This window comes from Callithrix jacchus, chromosome 6 (assembly GCF_049354715.1).
Source record: "Callithrix jacchus isolate 240 chromosome 6, calJac240_pri, whole genome shotgun sequence".
NCBI classification, from domain to species: domain Eukaryota; kingdom Metazoa; phylum Chordata; class Mammalia; order Primates; family Cebidae; genus Callithrix; species Callithrix jacchus.
This window is the reverse complement of record NC_133507.1, coordinates 85,760,292-85,782,761: the sequence shown is the minus strand read 5'-3', so window position 1 is coordinate 85,782,761 and position 22,470 is coordinate 85,760,292. Positions and strand designations below refer to the sequence as shown.

Genomic DNA, 22,470 nt, shown 5'->3' with positions numbered 1-22,470 from the left:
GTAAACCAAATGTTGCAATCAGAGATTAGTGTACCTTGCCAGTTATTAACATCCCCGGGTGCTCAGCAAGCACGTCAGACGCTAATGCTGTGTATTTATTTGCTACTTCCCCACTGTAACTTGAACTTCTGCACCTGTCAAAGCATTCCAGTGAAGAGAGGGGCATTATTGGAAAGCAAAAGTTTTATACCTGTACACCTGTTTTGTTTTGTCACAGCTAAGATTTTCTTTCAGCGTGCCAAGACTGCCAGGTGCTTTAATCTGCTACTTTTCTGGTTTTGTAAAGAAAGACTTTGTGTGCTAAATTGCATTTGTTACTTTCACATGCTTCTTTTTATGCAACTAGAGAGCTGTTCACCTAAATCGTGTGTGTGTTTGTGTTTGTGTGTGTGTGTGTGTATGTGTGTGTGTGTGTATGTGTGTGTGTGTTTTCTTTTATAAAGGAGGTATTTGTAGAGGGTGAGGTTTCTTTGCCAGAAAACTCCACACCTCTGTCTCTTGTGTTCCTCAGCCTCAGCTGAGTCTTAATCACAAGGTGGGTCTCACAGCTGTAATAAATTTGGCAGGATATCCTGCTTTCTTGCAACCCAGATGTCAAGAAAGACAAAGTCCTGGCTATCTCAGAAAGATCTGGCTGTGTTTCTTTCCCTCTGCAGCCCCAACAGAGGCTTGGACTGTAGGCCCGAATCTATGCAATAAGCACAGTGGAGAAGTTAGGAATGGTAGTTGGGGTTGCTTTCCAGCTGGTCATGCTGGTCCAGGCTCTGCACTCCCTGAGCCCTTCTCATCAGTGTGGAAGATGTGACAACCACTAAGGAAAATAATGGGAAGTGTGAGGACCAGCCCTCATATTTGTAGAACAAAATGCCTTTGTGATTTTTATCAGCATCTTTTATTACTAAGAGATTGAGAATCCAAAGGTGCTTTCTGTGAAAAATGCCCAGTTAAGTAACCACCAGGGTCACTTCAGGGGCTGATTTCATTTTGCTTTTTCAATATGCAGGTTTAAAGCAGGTAGCTATGCTCTTACAGGGCTATCACCTGATGCCAGCAGCAGTGGGGCCACACCAGACCTGAGCTCTCCCATTTTGTCACGAGCAGGAAAGAGCCACAGTTTTCTAGCTGACCCGTGACTCTGGAAGCAGCTACTGGTTCAGGTTGTTATCAGTGCAGGGGGGCATTTCTTTTGTTTGCCCTCCTTACCCCAACCCCATCTTGGTATTTGCACATTGATTGCCTGGTGCAGAGTTTCTACATATTATAGCTTAATTGCAGATTTTTAAAAAAGACAAAAATATGTTCATATCTTAGGAATTATGTCTTGCAGCCTACTAAATATGCTAATGCAGCACTAAGCAGGGATAAAGTTCTTGCCATACCCCCCAACAGTTGTGTGGAACCTGCTGCCAAGTGATTGTTAATTGTGAAGCACAAGCAGGCTTTGCAATCCATCTTAATTGTCATACTTACTTCAGGTTTCGTGATAAGGCTCGATGTTCTGTTTAAAGTGACAATGTTGACAAGGGGAAAGGGTGTGGGCCTGAGCCTGTGGTTCTGAAGGGGTTGCGTGCTCTGACCTGCCGAAGGTTGATATGGATGGTCTGCGAGGGGATTTTAGTTGTCATGGGGTCCCCAGGCGGTTGAATGGAGAGACTGTCTGTCCTGCTTTTTCCTGTTAGGATCCTGACACGTGGAGCATTGATGAACTCAGCACAACGTTGAATGGGAGCTTTTTGGCAGCTGAGACACTGGGGCTAAGCTGCAGGTCAGAGATAACACCAGTGCGGATCTCCTCCTGCACACAGCTCCTAGCGTGCTTTCTTCCCTCCTGAGTGCAGGAAATGGCTCATGTTAAATACGTTCACTTTTCAGTTTTCCTTTCTTCTAAAATGGAGCTTGACAGATTGGACTTTTCAGCTCCCTCTTTTTTCACCACCTCTGCTTTCTACCTCAGAAATACTCTTCAGGAAGCAGGAGTTAATCTTGGTGAGGAAACGATAAGGTGATGCTTGATTTTCAGGGCAAAGCAGAAGGATATGGCTGCCTCATTGCTGTTCAGAAACTCAGAGCTCTCCACCTTTGAAGCTTTCCTTAGCGTTTCCCTTCACATCCCTTCAGAATAGACCAGAAGAGTAAGAGATTGGAGAGTCTATTGCCCAGATGAATGTAGGAGAGCACCATATAGCATTATCCAACCTAGAGAAAAGGAATCACTGACTTGGGAGGTAATGTTGACTTTTAGAGAGTTTTCTCTAATACTTATGTGGCCCTCTACCCAAAGGGTGCGTCACTGCTCACACCAAAATGCCTCTGCTTTGTTTTACATGCAGCTGAGTTTAGCAGGTTTCCGAGATGTGGAGAACAAAGAGAAACTGCCAGCAAAGAGTTATTCTAATAATCTTTTGCCAATATCCTGTATTCACAAAAGCGACACAGAAAGAATTCTTTCTAGTTTTAGTGCCTGACCTAAACGTGGGCTGTCAAAGCTCCATTTAAAAGAAAGCTATTTGAAATGGATCCTTGTGTGGTATTGATTAGTGACTGTGAAACTAATACATAGAAACCACTCCCAAACCAAGTCAAATTCTGACTTGAGGTAAGTGCGTATGGCTTCAGTGAGATATGAATGTTTCCTTTTCTCTCTGTTGATTGTATGATACCCATTTCCTTTGAAGCAAAAGGGATGTATGTGAGTATGAGTGGTGTGTGCATGCGTGTATGTGTATGTGTGAATGTATAGGTAGGTAGAGGGGATGAGATAGGGAGAGATGGAATGAAGAAGAGGGAATGGGAATGTGGTAAGCTTTTTGGTCGAAGTTTAATAAGCATCAGAAAATAAAAGCATTGTGGGTAGAGATGAGAGTAACAGGACAGTCCCGGAGTTCACACCTTGGAGCAAGTAGGGTGATGCTGCCCTTTGATCTCTGTCACCTCTGACCAATTTCATGCACCCTTTCTGTCTCAGGAGGGTGTACAGCAAAGCTGAGAGAAAGAGAGAATGAGCAAGTGATATGTCTAAGAGCCAAATATGGTGAGTCAGCAACCCTGAGGAGAATGATTCAGGTCTGGAACTCCATCAGAATTTGCTCTGGTGCAAGAGAGTAGTGCCAGACTTTCCATAATAAAAATATAATTTTCCAGTTCTCCCCATCCAATTTTACCATGTAGTCTTTATCCTCTTTGAGTGATCAGCACTAGGTAATTCCTGGGCTTAGTCTAGATACCTCTCTGACTACTGCTTAGGTGTGGGGGTGGAGTGGGGTGGGATTCCCAAGGACCTCTGAGTTTGCTCAAATTTAACTTCAGCGAGAATAGCTAGAACTAGATAGCCTATGGACCCTAGAGAAACAAAGGTTGTAAAGTGTTCAGTACAGTCGTCAACACATAGTAAGTGCTGGGTGAATTCTTACTATTCCTTTTTGAAGAATGAAGCCACTTGAGTTTCTTGTTGAATACTTCCTTTGGTTGTATTTGTCAGGTGTAGCACTGCCTGAGAAAACAGAAAAGTTTGTTAGGGGCTCCTGTCCTAAATGTAGGATTTGGATTTTTATTATGTGTTTTCTATCTGCTTGGTCCTGACCCAGTGTGAAAGTGTAAAGGCTTGAAATGGCTAGAACCATTCTAATTCTAGATACATGTGGTCACATGTCCTTGTCATGATATTAAAGGGAGGTAGCCATGAGCTATGAGATTCGAAGAGCCTGAAAAACATCGCATGTCCTCCCAGTATCTTCCCAATTAACCAAGGCATCTGCTAACATTCTTGACATTTCTGTTGGTAAAGCAATTCCTCTAAGTAAAAGTGTGATTTCTTAATATTCCTACTTACGGTACAAATTATGGTACTAGAAGGTGGCCATCTTTGTTATGTAGGTGTTTATTTCTTGCTTATTATCGCTGTGACAACTCGGAAGAGAGAAACTGAATGTAAATGGTAGCTAAGCTAAATGGAAGTTTTTAAATTATATAGTACAACTTCTTGACCATGAAATGCATCAAGGAGGTTGCAAAGTTGAGCTTTGTACTCTCCCAAATAATTTTGGATATATCAAAATATATAGACACTAGGAAAGCTTCTAGTTAGCTTTGTGGGACAGAACTTAAATTGAGGTCTCTTTGTTCTTTTCAAAAAGACTTTTCATTTGTGATCACCCTACCCCAACCTACAAGAGAAACTGCTTTTGCCCATCTTGTCTTTTGGTGATCCAGGGTACTTCACCTTGAAGACCCTGGGTTAGGGATTCTCAAATATTTTTCTACTCTAGAATGTATATTCACACATAGGATACTTTCATGGGCATACCTCAATTATGGTACAATAGAAATTTTATTATAGCCTTTATTTTAAACATGTCTCCTTTTAATAACACCTCTTCCTGAAATTCTGCAATGTTCTCTTGAGAAGGCAAAGCCCTTTGTCCTTTTTCATGTTCATCCTCATACCCCATTATGAGAGTTGCTGCTTTAAACAGTACTCTAATTATCTTGGTGTTTTCTCTTTTGTCCTTTGCATAGCTTGTGTCCCCTTTGCCATTTCTTTATGAGGCTCACGTCCTGTAACCATATGTATGTGTGAAGGTATGTATGTATGTATGTATCTTTATAAAAATGAGAAATAAACCCATTCTATGTGTTTTTCATAGTTTTGGGTTCATGGTTGTTTTAAGGAATGAAGATTGTTAAATTACCCATAAGCCTTTTCTTCTTTGGCTGGATAATCTTAATCCTTCAAGTTTTCTTCATATATCGTATGATTTTTTATCCTTGGCTCTTTCCTTGGTTTAAAAAGTATGTGTATTATTTTCTTTCTGACTGTGCTAGTCTTACATACATATTGCATTTGGACATAAAGAAAATTATGGGTGAGAATAAACTTACCTATAATTCCACTATCTAGAGTTAGCCATTGTTTCAATTTGGTTGTATTTTTCTGTCTCTTGGCTTATTGTTTTATATATTGAGACTGCATGGGTCACTTTATGATTTTAAAATTATTTTTGCTTACATATTTAGAATTTCTACTCTCCAGGCTCTCCCCATTCCTTTTATGTTGATTAGTCCCAAGTGAGACCAATATAATACTTCAGTATCTAAGGCAAGATTTGGCTTGTATTCTGGGAAGGCTAGCTCACAGCCTCTACATACTATATTTTGAACTTCTTAATATGCATTTTCCTGCTCTGAATCAGTGATTTATTTTTTTGATCTTTGTTAATACTTCTTTTCAAGCTTGAAACAAAAGAAATTGTCTAAAAATAACCAAAGACTATTATCCAAGACTTTAAAGTAGCATGAGCCAATGGGTTGACACCTTTGATCCTTAGGTAAAAAGTTACAGTTCTTTTGTTGGCTTTCTGCAAAAGGAGGAAGTGGGGGCAAATTACACAGTTGATGCTATTTTATATATAAAGGAACCAACTTTTGACAGCTGGTAAACAAGTTGCAACTTTTTAAAGTAGTTCATTTATTGAACACTTATTTATTGAGCTAACCCTACTATGTGGCAGGCCCTCTTCTAGGCCTGGGCATTCAGTAGTAAACAAAATAGACTAAAATCCACCTTGTGGGAGCTTACAATTTAAAAATAAGGTAGTTAAACTTTGTAACCTTCTACTTAAACTTCCACTTTAAAAAGTAATTTTACTTCATTTTCTAAATTCTGATTTAGTTTTGAAGTATGTGGGGAAAGATCCCTATTATTGTAATATTACTTTGGTATCACATAATGTCTTTCTTTCCAGTGACCTATCTCCCTCATTACTCTCCAAATTGCAGCTTTCAGTAGGTAAAAAGGCAAACAAATGCAACGGCCAAGACCAATTTTGATGAATTAAAAATAAATGCTTTCAATTTTAATATACTTTTTTTAGCAGGGGGAAAAAGAAACAGGAGTAGTAAGAGTGATATTCACTATTCTTATAATTATGTTAAAGAGCAAATGCTAGAGGCAAAATTGGGAGAGATCTTTTACTTTCAAATAGAGCTAAACAGTGTTTTGTTTTTTTTTTTTTTTTTTTTTTTGAGGTTATGGGCTTTGCCACTTAGTTAATTTGAACAGTAATGGAGAAATAAATATCAGTAGCTAAGCAGAGAAACAATCCATAAGGCAGAAAGACAAAGGCCAAAAATGTATTTAATTCAAACTTGTAATTCCTATAGGCTCTAGTAACTGTGAGGTCACTAAAGGTATATAGAAGTATATACCTTCTATAGAAGGTAGAAAATTAAGAAACAGAACAGACATTGGTTATCTCAGTGGTTTTATCACTCACTTGTTTCAGTTTGAGTGTTTTAAGTAGTTTGTCAATCAGACATCAAGAGAGATGAATTTTACAGATAAAATTGGACAAGTTACTTTTTTTTTGCCTTTTTATCAGAATTCAGGATATGCCATAGGCAGTTAGATTGTGGCTTGAAATATTGAACACTTAATAGATGATGCTACATGGAAAATTATCTCGAATTCTTGAGTTGGTTTGTAAGAACAGAGTCTTTGTTACATTTTTTAGACGTTGATGAAAAAAGTATGTGTTATAAGTCAACCGAGAAAACAAGAGTGTGTTTTGGAGACAAGAACTTGTGCAGTTAAATAACTCAGTCTGTGGAATAGAATATAGCTGCTGACTACAGGCTGAGGATATGGACTCTCAGCTAAAAGAGTTGACCAAATTATTCACAAATGCTGGACAACTCAGGAGAAGAAAAAAGAAGGGAAGAAATGAAGGTCAGAAGGGCAAAAACAGAGAGGAAAAAGCCCAAGTGAACAAAGGAGAGTGACAAGAGATTATATTACATCAAATTATTCTGGAGTTTTGATACCAGTTCATCACTAGGGAAAAATGATATCCTTTAGGCAGAGTTGTATAATTTACATCTATAATTATTTGGGTATGGGAAAACCTAGAAATAAAGAATATAATAAAGTTATGTTTAATAGAAATGATAACAAATCCTTTTGAGCTTAAGTGATACTTTGTGAAAAAAGATGTAGAGACTCCCAAGTTTAACTTTTAATCTGTTTTTTATCCCTATTTTAGCATGTTGTACTTAATTGAAAACAAAATGCAAACTATGATCAAGATTGATTTAGTTTTGAATCTAGTTTCTTTATTTCTCCACTAGATTCTTTCCCTGTCATATTTCAAAGCCAGTCACGATCTACTTGCTCATTGAAGGTTTCATTTCTTACATGATGAGATACAGTACTTTTCATAAACCTATAGAAACATGTATGTTTTTTATTATTTATTGTGGTCATGAACACTGTTTTTCTCCACATGTAAGAAAGCAGGGATAGTGTCTTCATATTTAAAAAATGTGTGCAAAACACACAGCATAGTGTGCCACATCCATGCTTTGTCCAATAAATATTAATTGATGTTGATGAGAGAGCACATGTCACTAACAAGAACCTCCTGCCTAACTCTGGGTTTCAGAGGCCTGAAGATTCTTGTGAGTTGGAATGATGCCCTGTTGTTGTAATTCCTTATGTTTAGGATGAATATAGAGATAGTTTTTCTCTTTAAAAGCAGTTTCATTGGTGAATTTACGATGATGCATGCATTTGCTTGTATTGATTGTCCGAGTTACTCAATTCAGAAAATTAGAAATATATACTCTATGGTATACAGTATATACTACATAGATACTATTTAGAATGTGTAGTGTATGCAGTATCTATGTAGTATACACTCTGTAGTATATACTACATATACACAGTATCTATGTATGGTATACATGTATACTACACACACTATATAGTGCATATTGGCCATTATGAAATTTTAAAATAAGAAACAAAAAGAGAGTATTTCTACTTTGAGGTAAATTGACTGATTTGTGTAAAAGAAATGCAACTCTTTAAAATTAGCTGTTTTAGATTTCACATTTATTCATCAAGAAATATTTATAAAATATTTACCAAATACGGAGATGAAGAAGGCACCTTGATACCCTCAGGGAACTTTAATCTAATGGGTTAAAGACAACCACAATAGAATGAAGAACATTGTTTTTCAGAAGAGAGCCAACGAATGCTGAAATGAAAATGACAGAAACATCTAACATTGAAGAGTCCTTCTTACTGGCCAGGTGATATATGGTTTACTTTAGGTGTGTTGCCTCCTCTAATTTGTACAATGACTTGATAAGGTAGATATTCTTCCTTCCTTTGCCTTGCTTCATCCTGGCCTTTCCAGAAGAAGCATCCTCCTGGTAGCGATATGTTGTAGTAAGTTGCCCAAGGGCACACAGCCAGCACATGGCAGTGGCGGGCGTGTCAATGGAGGCAGTGTGACCCTACAACTGAAGGTGTCAACCATTATACTCCACTGCCTCCTAGGGGATGGGGATGGAGAAATCATGTTTGACTGGGGAGGGGTCAATGGTTTCTTTTCTTTTTCTTTTTTTCTTTCTTTTTTGAGATGGAATTTTGCTCTTGTTGCTCAGGCTGGAGTGCAGTGGTGCAATCTCAGCTCACTGCAACCTCCGCCTCCCGGGTTCAAGCAACTGTCCTGCCTCAGCCTCCTGAGTAGCTGGGACTACAGGTGCCCACTACCATGCCCAGCTAATTTTTTGTATTTTTAGTAGAAACAGATTTTCACCATGTTGACCAGGCTGGCCTCAAACTGCTGACCTCATGTAATCTGCCAACCTCCACCACCCAAAGTGCTGGGATTACAAGCATGAGCCACCTTGCCAGGCCAAAAATTGTGTCTTTAAAAGGGGATGATTCATATTCTGGATCTTAAAGAATTGACAGGAACTTGTGGCAGGTAGAACTATTGGGAGAGAATACCAGTTTGAGAAGGATTGTGCAGGGGTTGAGCTCAGGCTTGGCTAAACAGAGCCCAGTGGGGCACCGGATATATGCAAGGGGTGCAGTTGGGAGGTGGGGCAGTTGGGGCTGAAAAAGGGAAGGAGGCCCCCAAATTTGGTCTAAATTCAGTAGGAGCAGACTATAAAATAGAGTAAAAGATGTGTAATAAAATCTGAAAGATGGATATTAATGAAGAATAATCACTATGCAGAGAGTTTTGATTGATAGACTTCTTAGATAAACTGGATTTTGAGCTAGAGTTTGAAGTTTATGGGTATGGAATTGAAAAGCATGCAAGCAACCCAAACACTGTGATTTACATAGGAGACAAGAACACAAGAAAACTGAGGAGCACTAAAAAAAAGGCCACTTTTCATGAGTTCAAGGGCTTCTGCGAGATTAGGTGGAATAAGTGAATTTGCATCCCCAGGAACCTTCTATTCCTTCCATCCCCAGGAACCTTCGATTCCTCGCAGTCATCTCCGCCTCAGTTAATGGCCCACCACCCTGTCAATGCCCAACTCAAAAACACGATGGTTAGTTTTTATCTATTTTCCTCTCTCATTCTAAAAGATAGCCTGAGTCTTCCCCGCTTCAATTCTTCATTAGATCCCCAGAAAGCAGACACTTTACTATTTGAAAATCTCAGTCAGATCAAGGTGCTTCCTTGTTGAATTTCCCCCAAAGGCTGCCCATTGCATTTGGAACAAATTCCAACCTGCGAGTTCCTTAAATTCCCAGCCTAACCTCATTTGGCATTTTTATTATGCATCAGCCTTCCTGCCTCGTTTCTTTTCCTTGGACTCACCAGCTCATTGTCACCTAAGGCCATTTTAATTTTATTTTTTTCAACTGTCCCTCTCTTCCAATAAAAAATCAGCTAAAATATCCCAGCTTTAGAGAGCCCTTCCCTGGACTAACAGCCTAAAGTGTTGTGCCCATGACTATTTTCTCCTCTCATTTGTGAAGAAGCAGGTCACTGTTTTCATATTTATTTTTCAAATCAATTTCTATCTCTCTATTCAATTATATTTTCTTTATAGTTCTTGTAATTATTTTAAAACAATTATTATTTGTTTTATTGCTGTCTCTCTCTGGGAGAATTTCAGCCCTAGACATTCAGCCTAGAAATTCAGAACCTGCTTTCTCTTACACAGTGCTGCAAACTCAGTGACTAGCAAAGTGCTTTGAACATAGTCGGTGCTCAATAAATATTTGTTAAATGGATGAAGATTAATGAGTAGAATGAGAGTGAGGATGGCTTGAGGAATGAGTCGAAGCTTGCATTTTACCTAGTAAGTGACAGAGATTGTAGAATAAATTGTGTGGGTATTTTTTTCTACGCTCTGTTTCAACGGTTAACTAAGTTGCTTTCTTCTTGCATACCAGCTTATTGATGGTGGGTAGGTGGACTAAAAGCCTTTTGTGTTGCAGGGAGAAAACAAACCTGAGATTTAAAAGAAAAAAAAATGATCTTAGTTAATCTGCAGGGTGGGTGAGAGCTCAGCCAACATACTCTTTGGAATCCAGACAATTCAATGACAGAAACACTAGGGTACAAGTGTTGGGGAGGTCAGATGAGTTGAGTTTGTGACATGTGCAATCACTCTGGATGTGTTTGATTTTCCTACAGTATTTCATGGTGACATTCAAATTTGAATGGGAAATGACCTTGTTTCCAGCTCCTTTCCTAGCCAGTAATGCTCCTTCAACAAATTTTGGTATGTTTTATCTAGTAGAGTTCTCTAGTATCTTAACAGATGGAGTTTACAAGTTTATTTTCTAGTAGAAATGGTGATTTCAAGACAAGGAAGAAGTTGTAGGAGCTATTTATTTTTACTTTGTAAAAGGAATACCTTCCTGGCAAATATACAAGTCAATAAGCAGGCAGACCCAACAGCTTTCTTGGAAAAAGCCAGCCACTGTAGGTATGGGAGAATTCCTTTGGCTAGCCTTGTTTTCCCTGCGCTTCTCTTGCACTTGTGTTGGCATAGTTGGTGGATGTTATTATTAGTGGTGTGTCCTACAAGCCATTCATTCACGGAATATGGCCCTGGGAGAGGAATCTTAATGTGAAAATAAAATTGTCATTGTTTTTCATTGGCTTAGGGGACATCTCACATAATGGAAGCACATCCCTAAATAGAAAGACCTCAATTTAGAAAAAAAGAAAGAAAGAAAGAAAAGGTGAGGAGAGAAAGATGTTCTCAGTGGAATCAGCCGGAAGTGAAAAATAAAGATTTTGTTTGGTGCAATGCTAGTTGCCTTGCCAGTCTCAAGCTGGCACTGTGGGCTTGCTGGAGCTGCTGAGCCTGAGCTGAGGAAAGGAGACAGTTTGCTTCGGGTTTATTACCCAGCCTCACCATGCGTCTCAATATGTTTTTGATTTTGTATTTCAAAAATAAGGTGAATGATCTCGAAAGGAAATCATTGCAGGTGATTTTATTTTTTGCTTTTTCTAATGGACAATTAAGCAATCCTGGTCCTATTCCAGAGATTTTCTCATTTCTCAGTACAACTGTAATTTAGGCACACTAAATAGTGTAATGGTGTTGTTAGATATTATCATGTTTATTTTATTCATGAAAATGTGTGGCACACCTTATTTGTATTCTTCTCTAGGAAATGTCTTGGAATGGGTTTTGTCCTAGTTCCTTTCTGTGCCTGTCATAAGGTATATGTTAGAATTTCTGTTCCTAAAAATAAAATAGAATTTCTTTCTTTCTTTTTTTTTTTGGAGAGCATAATGATTTTGAGCTTTGAGGAGTTTCATTAGACTATTGTTTGTTTTCTTACAACTCTGCAGTCTACCAAGTCGTACCGTGACACATTTCCTATGTCCACGGTAGGTATTTATATTTCAAATTAAAACAACTATAATTTTCTTCTGAAAATTTTTTGGAGTTTTGTTTTTAACGATCTATGAGGTAATTGAAGATACCCCAGGCTGTCACAAAACTAGAGCTAGGAATCACTGCTTTAGTGATTAGCACTTTGTAAGCTTTCAAAAAATATTAAAACCAGGATAGATTGTCTAATTTCTAGTGGGTGGATTCATTTTAGTATAATGTAATGTGTTAACAAATGCTCAGAAAGGAGGTTGTGGATCCAGAAAGATGGCTTTTGCAGAAGGCTTTTATCCAAATTAATTCAAAAAATAACAGGAACAGTTGTGTATTGAGGCAGAAGGAATAAGGTGACTCAATTAAATGACAGAGAAATCTCCAGGAAAAAAAACTGTCGTAGGTCAACCCAACCCTAACAATTCAATTTTCATCACTGATGTCAATAATCCTGTAATAAATGCATAACAACTTTTAAAAAATGATTCTTTTATAAATACTTTTGTGTGATTGGCTATGAACCAAAGATGAACCCAAACATTGCTTTTTTTTACTTTAAAAATGATAAAGTTATCTTCTATGTCTCTAAAGAGAATCTTAAATGAGAAAGATAAAAAAAAAGTAATTTGCAAATAAATTCACCTGCTGCATTTGTGCCTGAAGCATCCTATATTTACCTAATTCATTTTTGGCCCTTGCGTAGCTCTAGCCATGGCGACACACTGAGAAATTAATGCCAAGTCCTCTCGGCTTGCTGGAACATTTGCACAGGCAGCAGTGAATAAGTATGGGTACAGCAAGCCCCAGGGTTTAGGTTCTACTCAGGAGGGGTCTTCAGTGCTGGTCTTTAGCAGTTTCTGAAGAACCATTGTGCAGTCTGGCTAATTGGTACTGTTAGCCTGTTGCCATTTCAGGAAAGCAATTCGGTCCCTGCCCACATTCAGAGTTGGGCTCAACACACTGGTAGTCCTTGATTGAGAGAGCTCAGAATCCATCAAGTCGATAGTAAAACCTAAATGTGCTCTGTGGCTTTCTGAGGTAGATTTCGGAAATTTCTGTGGTGTTCATGGATATGCAATTCACAGATCTATAACTGTATACGGAGTTCGAAAAGAAAGTTGATAAGTTAACAGGTAGACTGAGAGAAATTATGTTATCCTGAAAACACTTCTGTTTTCTAGTTGAAATGTTGTTAGGTAGGGATGTCTGGTTTGGGCTTCATGAGTTTTTTGCCTGGTGGACTGCAAGGTAATTTACATTCCAAAAGATAGGCTAGGCTGTCTTCCTCCTGCTCCTGAAATCTCTGGAAGGTGTTTTCATATAATAGTTGTTTCCACAGCCTGTTTTGGGGAGATAATCCCCATCACTTGATCAACACAGGTAGCATCTACCTAATACTCCAGTGGTCTTGATTATATTTTTACTGTAACTTTTTCCAAGGAATAAAATCCTCTACTGTCTTTAAAAGAGGATATTTATATTATGTGGATAACAGTCTCTTTCATCATTAACTTTTCCTCATCTTTATCATCTAGTGATACACACACAAGTAAAGGATCACTTCATACCAGCAATGATGCTGTGATCCTTAAGGTGCCAGCTCTTGTATACCTTCCTCTCATTTATTTATTTATTTATTCTTAAAATAAAATTTTCATTAAGGTAGTTTATTTCTTAGCTCTCTGCTACTTTTGTATTTTTATCTTGTAGTTTAGGATTTGCTTGGAATGAAAAATACATTTCAAGCTTGAGGAAGAACAAAACTAGATAAATTCATGAAAAGTAGCCCCTTCTTTTCTTTCCCAGAATGATTTAGAAGGGGAGCATTCTGCTTGGGGGCAATTAGGCTTTCAGTCTGTGGGTCAGTTCATGGGCACCTGATGCCAGTGATGCCACGGTCAAGGGCTTGATCCTCATGTGGGTCAGTTTGCTGCCTATTTTCCCAACAGATTGTGTAGAGAGTCTGTGCAGTCACTGGGAAATGCTGGTCATTAAGGGGACTGGTGAACAGATGGGTGGTAGGTGAAAATGTAGCCTCACTCCTGGAAAAACAAAGCCTGTGCCATACTGTCTTTTTTTTTTTGCATCTGATCAGAATGCGCCACTTAAAATGTGAGCTTGTTACTCAACCCCCCTTCATCTCTGTTTCCTCATCTGTAGAATGGTGATAAGATTTGCTCCCTTTCTACCTCACCAGGATCTGTGAAGATTAGATAATGGCTGTAAAGTCCTTATACAAAGGTACATGCATTACCATAAACAAAGAGATTAGCTGACAAATAAAAAAGAAAATATTGAAAGGGACCCCCCAAAGTGTATTGCTTAATACTTGTGCTTTACTATCAGTAGTTTGCAATGCAATCCATTCGGAGTTTGGTTGGCTGAAAAAAGTTAGGTGTGAGTTGTATGACCTCTCTATTTATTAGTAAGGTTAAAAAAATGGTTTGATAATGAACATTGTATTAATAAAAACAAAGTGGGCTTTGAATCTGAAACAGGTTTCATTTGAAAAGGAGGGGAAGGCAAAGGTCTCTAGGAACATATGTGCCACTGAGGAATATTTGCATATATTTGATCTGCAAGCACGCTTCAGTGATTTTCACAGTATACCTTGGAGTGTAGGTTGTAGCAAAGAGCTGTTGCCATTGCTCAGCAGCACAGTCCGCTCTCTCCAGCTTTATTATGGCATACAGCGACAACTTCATTTTTAGTGTTAAAAAAAATCCTCTTCACTTAATTCAGACAGTGACCTGCAGGCCTCATTCTGACTGAAGGAGCCATTCAGAATACTTCCAGACAAAAGCAGGGCTTTTTCCTAGCAACCAGATCAAAGCCAAATCTCCCAGAATAGCTCCCTCCCAGGTTTCCTTTGGCGCATAGGTTCACAAGGATTGTAAGGCTCGTGGTATCCAGTTCAAACTTCTCTTTCACACTGCAATGGAAAGGAAAACTCCTGAGGAATTTTCACAGACTCTGAAAGCTGGCAAGCGTTGCAAAGAGCACTTAATCCTGGGAGAACATGGTGGTCATTGGGAGCATCCCTAACTTTGTTATCGCCTGCATCTGCATGTACATTCTGTCAGACTCTCAGAGAATGAGGTCTCTGTTTCCTTTCTGCCAGTACCTAATATCAGCTATGCCCAGGAGCCGGCTGATGAAGACTTCCTGTTTGTTTTGAGTCACTGTTAGAGTGATAAATATACTTTAGCTCTCTGCTTCGAGAGGAAAGAAACCAGCTGCCCTGAACTAAAGAGAAAAATGCAGAAATTCCACTGAATGGCCCTGTTATCATGGAGTTTCAAGGGCAGCATAAAAATGAAAACTATAAGCCTGGTCAAAGTGAATAATTTCCATATTAAAGCATTTTGCTGCATGCATAGACCTAAGTTGTTTGCCTTTAATCATTTAGGCGAGCCATGCCTTTTTCACTCTTCTAAGACGAACTCAGCATTGTTTAAAAAATTTTTTTTAAATGTAAACTTACACTACAGAGTAATGGTGAGCTATATAAATAAACAATTACAGTTGTGGTTTTTTGATCTGACCACAAGCTTTTAATGCTTTTCTTTTTTTTTGCATGAACATATAATGCTTCTGGATAAACAATAATGTTTACATTGTCAGGGCATCCACTGTTGTATTGAGTCATTTACATACATGATTATTTGGATATAGAGTAACCCAAGAACAAAAGAATATTATGAAATTGTTTAAAACAAGAACAACAGAAAATCCTTTACAGCTTAAATAGCACTTCTTAAATAAACCTGTGGAATTTCTAAATTGTGTTTAAATCTCATTTTTGTCCTTTTTTTTTTTGAACAGGTTTTGGATTTGATGACCAGTTTCTTTTGATTGGAAATTACTATGTTAACTCTGACCTGGAAGACAGTGAATTTAGAATGCCCTGTTGATCTGAACGTCTTGATCACTGCCTTTGGTGGGCTTTTTATTAAGCTTGATGTAGACTTGACTCCTGGAAGCTGTAAGTTGGAAAACATGTCAACAGTTTGCATGAACTAGGAGTGACTATGAGTTGCGTATTTCCTCCCAATATGTATGGTCTCTTAAAACTATTTCTAGTAGTAGAATTAGTAATTAGCCAATTCTCCTAATACTACTATTACTGGCAATAATAGTAATTAGTAAATTACTGATGAGTAATTTACTAATAATTTATGATAAATCTTTTTGTCCAGGATAAAAGAAATGTTTAATTAGAAATATCAAAATAAAATTAGCATTAACACTTTTATGATGTCAAATTAGAGATGTAGCTATGGAGGCACGATGGTGTGCATCGGCCTTATGTCAATGTATCTGGTTGCATTTGTAAAGTAAGACTTAAAAAATGCACATGATTAGCTGTGTGTAAAGAGGTTCCCCCAGCATACTAGAGTCAATGCTTGGGATATCAACACAGTGGCTTCCTAGTTGGGAGAATTACAGTGCTGAAGGCTTAATGGAGAATGGGTCCTTAGCCTTTAAGAGCTCACGTTAAAAGAAAATCATATGACAGTGGCAACTCATAAAGGAGGAATGCTCTGTGCATTAGTTAAAAAAAAGCCAATTATGCTAAATATTCTTTTTACTTTAGAAATATGTTGTGCTGTGTGTCTTTTATATATTTCACTTTACTGACAGAGGGAGGAGGACAAGGAAGCATTTTAAAAACATGACTGAGAATGGAAGGATTAAAGGGCCGAATAATATATTGTTTTGTCATAATGGAGACTGGTATGTACATGACCTTAGAGAGAATAGAACCAGAGAATGAATGGTATTAGGAGGAGAGAAAAAAAATAGCAAAGCCAGTATTTTCTGTGGGTAGGAAAGAAGGGTATAAAATTTATTAGGTAAGTATATTACAAAGCTAAGGCAGGGGACAATTTTAGTTGATATTATCTGCTTCTGTATTTTAAGAAAAGGTTAGAATTTGACAGAAATAGATGAGATAGGGGTTTAGATGAGGTGTTTTTGGTAAAATCTATCATTTAAAATAAAACGGAACTTTAATTGGGTGGGACCTATCACTTACCAAATGTAAAAAGGTGTGATAAAACAGCTCTTTACTTTTTTTGGCACTATTGAATGTCAAATATGTAGTGCTGAAGTGAAACTATTATGGTCAAATTAATGCTACATATGTCAAATCATCATTCTTCTCAGCAATAGTAATTGCTTAGGTTGTTTAAAACTAGCTTTGGTTGTGATGGTACATTTGTGATCCAGCCTTTAGGAATGAAAAAGCTGTAGGAATTCTCCCCACTTATAACCAACATCCATTTCTACATGATTGAATAAGAACATAATAATCACATCTGATGTTTGCAGATTACACTACAATTTATGAATTGCTTTCACTTGTAACACCTCGAGTGATCCTTGGTTGTGTCTTGTTCTGGTTGTAAACGCGAACAGTAACAGGTGGTCCTCTGTCCTAAGCCAGGGGCCATGATGCCAGCAATGCAGTTCCTTTTTAGGGGACAGCCATGTCCCCCACCCTGCCTAACAACATTTCAGGAGCATCTTCCCATGAAGCAGATGCTGGAAAATGAGTATTTTCGCGTGTAGTCACTTGTAGAAAAATGAAATCAAAATGTGTTCCATAGCAATTAACCCCGTATTTGCTTAAACTTATTGTGACACCACATTCCTGATCGCAAGAATTTTAGACTGTTCTTTTGAAGAACGTAAGGAATAGGGAGGGGGAATAAGGACTATGAGATATTTAGAATCATATACTGTGTGAGTAAAGGATTTTAAAAAAGAATTCACTTACTAGAAGTGCTGAGGATGAGGAGGGGTTTTTCACAACTATTTTCACACTTATGAGGTGATAAGTCCAGCCCTCACAAAATAAAATGGCAGGTTTCACACTAAACCCACCCAGGCATATTCCTCTAGTCTCCTAACTCACTTATTCTTTGAGAATAAAGAGGCAGAGGTAAGATCACTTGTTCAAATGAATGGTGGAGAGTAGTCCCTGTCGTCCTTGCTTTGCCATGCTGTCTTCCAGATAGATGTATACACCATGCTCTGCATATCATGTATGGGTCTCCAGACTACTGCTGCTAGTCTCCAGTGACTTTCATTCTAGACCAACAATCTTCTTTGTACTACTATTCCTGATCTTTATATTCAGTGAATTAGACAACTACATTTATAAACTTTACCACCTGGACTCACACAGTTTCTACATGTCTTGGGTTCTCTTGACCACGATTTCTATCCTGCTTCAGTTACTCATTGACATGAATATAATTTATCTCACACCATATTTCACCTTTGAAAATGGCCTATTTGATCACCATCTAGAGTCATGAAATGTTTCTTCAAGTGGAATCAACCTCAGAGATAATGTAGGGCAATATCTAAAACCAATGAACAGAATTCTTGTTTACTGACTCTCAGGTTCATTCTTTAGCATTTTCGTCAGTCAGGAAATGCCACCCCCATTTACACAGCTGTTGAAAAGAAAAACTCCTAGGACTCACCCTTGATTCTTATGACCCCACATCTAGTCACCAGTCAATCTTATCTTGTTGCTATCCTGAATCTATCCAATTCTTTTTCAAGAGCCAGCCATCACCTCTCGCCTTGTTATGGTAAAAGCTTAAAATGCACCTCCTTGCTGCACATTCGCTCACATTTTCCTGTGTTATTTTCTACATATCACTTTCTCAAACTTTGTTTACGGATTTGCTTCCTTTGTGATTTTCTGACTCTGATACCTCTTCCTAGGATGTCAGTTCCAGGAGAGTGGAGACATTGAGTATAGAGTGCAACATCAGAGTCACTCATTGAATATTTGTTGAGTAAATGAATTCCTCCTACACAGACTAGAAATATGGGTCACAAAGAAGTTAAGTGCATTTCTTAGGCTCTCAGATTAGTTAGTAAATCTACAGCTAGAATTTAGGACTCTTGACTCTCTGTCTAAAACTCTTGTCATTTACCATATTGTGGCTACTATTGTTATTACCTTGTGAGACTGTATTATATAGATTTAGGAATGCTGTCCTCATAGCTTCTGGCTTGCACTGTGGGGCTGTCTGGAAAGTGAGTGGCACTAATTATAAGATCAGTAAGTAAGTGGCTGGCTAAAGTCCAAGACAGACCTGTTGCACTAAATTCCACTCTTTAGCAAAATTTTAGCATACTGTTTAATGTAGCTTTAAAAACCTCTGCAAACTTTAATTTTCCAGGCAATGATTCAATTATTTTAGTTGTAATGTCACTTTAAATTATAAAACTATTTAATCTTTCTTCCTTTCCTTCTTTCTTTTTCTCTCCTTCCTTCCTTCCTTCCCTCCCTTCCCCTCTTCTTTCCTATTCTTTCTCTCTTGATGGAATCTCGCTATGTTGCCCAGGATGGAGTGCAGTGCTAGTCACAGGCATGGTCATAGTGTATTACAGCCTCAAGTACCAGGCCTCAAGGGATCTACCTGCCTCAGCCTCCTAAGTGGCTGGGACTATGGGTGCATGCCTCCACACTCAGCCATAATTTTTAATGTACTTTTTCCTTCTGTCTCTGAGAAGTACATTTCCACCTTTTAAGATGTATTTTTTTCCTATACTTGTGTTTTGAGTCCAATTTTCCAGCCTCTTTTGAGATTTTGTTTACTCATGTAACCGTAGCCTCTTTCCTACAACCCTGCCTTTTTCTCTTCACTGTCTTCATTTGTGAGGTGTAGTGCATGGGCATTAGAATCTGGACCTCAGCTGAATCCAGGCTCTTCCACTTACAAGAAGTGGACAGGTTACTTTATTCTTCTGAACCTTGATTTCCTTGCACATAAAATTGGGATAAGGGAGGGCAATTGTGTAGATTAAATAAAGAACATGGGAACTTCTTAACATAGAGTATGCACCAAATGATAGCTATAAATATTATAAAACAACCAGATTTTACTTATCTAAAGAAAAAACATTAAAAGAAATGAAGATACCTCCAACATTCTCTTAGCTATATTCTCCCTAATTATTAACCCTTCACTGCCTATCAATTATGTTCATGGGCAAAATGCTTGAGAAATAAGCTCTATATGTTTCCCTTTCTCTTAATATTGTTATGTCTGAACAGACTAGAAACATGTGTTGTTCAGTGTCAAATGTTACACTCTCGATCTTTCTAGACAAGCCATGGTCATTACTGGGAATTTTCCGTTTCTCATGTGTCTATGTTCTTATGTTGTATTGTGAATCCCAGTCACGTAGGAGAATGAGGCAAAGTTCACTAAGCTAGCCTTGTGGTCTAACATAGCTAGGATTTTCTACTGCAGGAGAAATATTCCATAGTCTTGCAAAGACCATCGGAAGAACCATTGGTGGGTTTGTGGATAGAGTTCTAGTCAAGATCAAGCTATTTATGAATAGAGAGGTGTGCCATTATTTGGAGGAGACTGAAAACAGAAATTTAGAGGGGATTAAATTGCCAATACAGGAAACATGGCTCTTTAGGTGATTCTCCCCCAGATGATGCACCATTTTTTAGAGCTAAGGGTGCCACTGGAAGGTGAATCTAAAGACAGAACTTTATAGGAGATTAGTGGGCAATGATGATCCATTCACCATAGCAAATCTACTCTTGGGAAAGGTGAGACATGAGTGGTTCTCTCAGAAATGCCAGAAAAATCTTGTCATAGATTCTGTAGATCTGTCTACGGTGAGAGACTTCATCTGAAGATCACGAAAAACACTGGGTAGCTGCTCAGTTGGCTTGTAAATAGTAATGACTTACTATATTTTTTGACTTTCCTTTTTTTTTTTTTTTAACTCAATGTCCTTCTGCTACACAAAGTAACCAGAGTTCTTGCAAGTGTAGTTTCCAAGTATCTTCTGTGGGGCTCCAAACCAAAGCATCTAGACAGTTGCCTAGGTGTCAGTGCCGCATCCTTCCCTGGAAGAAAAGAGGCTTTGCCAATAGAAAACTTGAGCAGCACCCCAGGTTGCACCCATTCTTATTTTTCTATCCCAAATGTGTATTACTCTACCTGGCCAAATACAAACTACCAGTTCCATGCTTACCTAACCCATACTTAAGGAATAAAATTCCTACTGTGCATTTCCCCTACCAGCTAAAATTATTTGAGCCAACAGTTTCAAATGTTTTATTTCAGTTGGAATACTACAAAAAGTCAGTTACTGAAGATTAAATTGGGTCAACCTTAATAGAACTATGTTATATTCAGGTCTTATGTGCAGTACCACAGGCATTTTGAGGCCTCTGGGGTGCCTCTTGGTATGTGGTCCCTCAAGGGTTTTACTTGCAACAAGGACTAGTTTGCTTGAATAGAGAGCGAATCTATCTCCTTTTATTGTTTTGTATTATATTTATCGTCATCTTATCTTCACTGTGTGCCAAACAGTTTTCCATGGAATGATTTATTCTAATAATTAAAAGAAGGCAATATTCTTTTGGTGGATGACTGTTTTGTCTGAATTATAAAATATAATTTGCCTTTTTCTTTGTACCATTGTTCCAGAAAAGATTCATCTTTAATTAGTTTGAGGTGTACTGTGGCTTACCTTTGTCTCCAAGTAAAAGATTTTTCTTTTCAAAAACAGATGAATTCTAAGTTGACAAGGTAAAAAATCTGCAGTAAGATTAAAAATGCTAAGATTTCCCATTAAGAAGTTGCTTCTAAGTTACAATTGAGCATTAGGTATTGAACACCTATTAATGAAATACTTTGTTTGCACTGTGGTAGATGTAAATTAGGTGACTCACTTTTTCCGTCTCTTTCTCTACATTTATTTTTAATTCTATTCTGAAGCAGGAACTAGGACCAAATAAAATTAAAGCATCCTTTAGGTTTGATTGGCCTCATATTCTTCAAAGAGCTAAGTAAGACTCAGAGCATGTTCCCCTTTTATTAGTAATGAAAGTGAGATGCTGAAAGATTTTATAAGCTCAGAATAGCAGATTAAGTATCAAGACTATAGCCCACTGAACAACACTGCTGTGTTTAAATTGATACTGTTCAATATTGCCCTCAGACCATTTTAATACTTAATATTGTAGGATAGCCACAGAAAAGTAGAGTAATGAAAAACACACATTATATTTTGTTGCTTTCATTTTTGTTGGAAGGGGTTTTCACTTTAAATGGAAAAGAACCTAAGATAAATAATGGACCTAGAGCATCTATGGTTTCTGTTGCATTGACAAATGCTCCTGTAGAATGGTGGCCATTTCTTTCTAGCGAAAAAATCTATTTTGTTTTCTCTTGACTAAAGCAATTCATGAACATCATAGAAAATTTAGGAGGCACAGATAGATAACATGAAGAAAATTAGAAACATGCTGAATCTCACAACTTAAAAAAATCACCATCATTTACATTTTGGTGCACATCCTTTTGGATATGTCACCCATGCATGTTTGTGCACATTTTTAAAAAGAGTGCAAATCTTACTATAACCTTTAAAATCTCTATTCACATAAGACTGTATATTGGATACATTTCAGTGTCATTAAATAGTCTTTCACACCGCTCTTTGTCTTGGCCGCGCCATTATTTATTTAATCAATCCCCAAGTGTTGAGCATTAAGGTTGTTTCCAATCTTTTCAAGATTATAATATGGTTGGTGTCAGTGTTCCATGTAGCCAAATATTTGCCCACATGACTGATTATTTCCTTAGAGCATATTTCTAGAAGTGGAATTGCTGAGTCAAACACGTAATGAATTTTAGACACTTTAGTACTCTTTTCTTCAGAAATATTATATTATTCACATACTAATTTGTTTGCAGCTCATCAGTTTGGTATTTTCAAACCTCACAGTTACTCCTTTTGTAAAAT

At 37.8% G+C, this 22,470-nt stretch overlaps 1 long non-coding RNA gene across 12 annotated transcripts in view; it reads left to right on the top strand.

The window, feature by feature from the left end:
* LOC103793805 (uncharacterized) overlaps positions 1–22,470 on the top strand; it is a 305,828-nt gene that overhangs the window by 56,434 nt on the left and 226,924 nt on the right. For all 12 annotated transcript variants that reach the window (XR_013518941.1, XR_004745014.3, XR_013518938.1 and 9 more), the window contains one exon: positions 15,487–15,646. This is a non-coding gene — a long non-coding RNA (uncharacterized LOC103793805). The remainder of the gene's footprint in view (positions 1–15,486; positions 15,647–22,470) is intronic.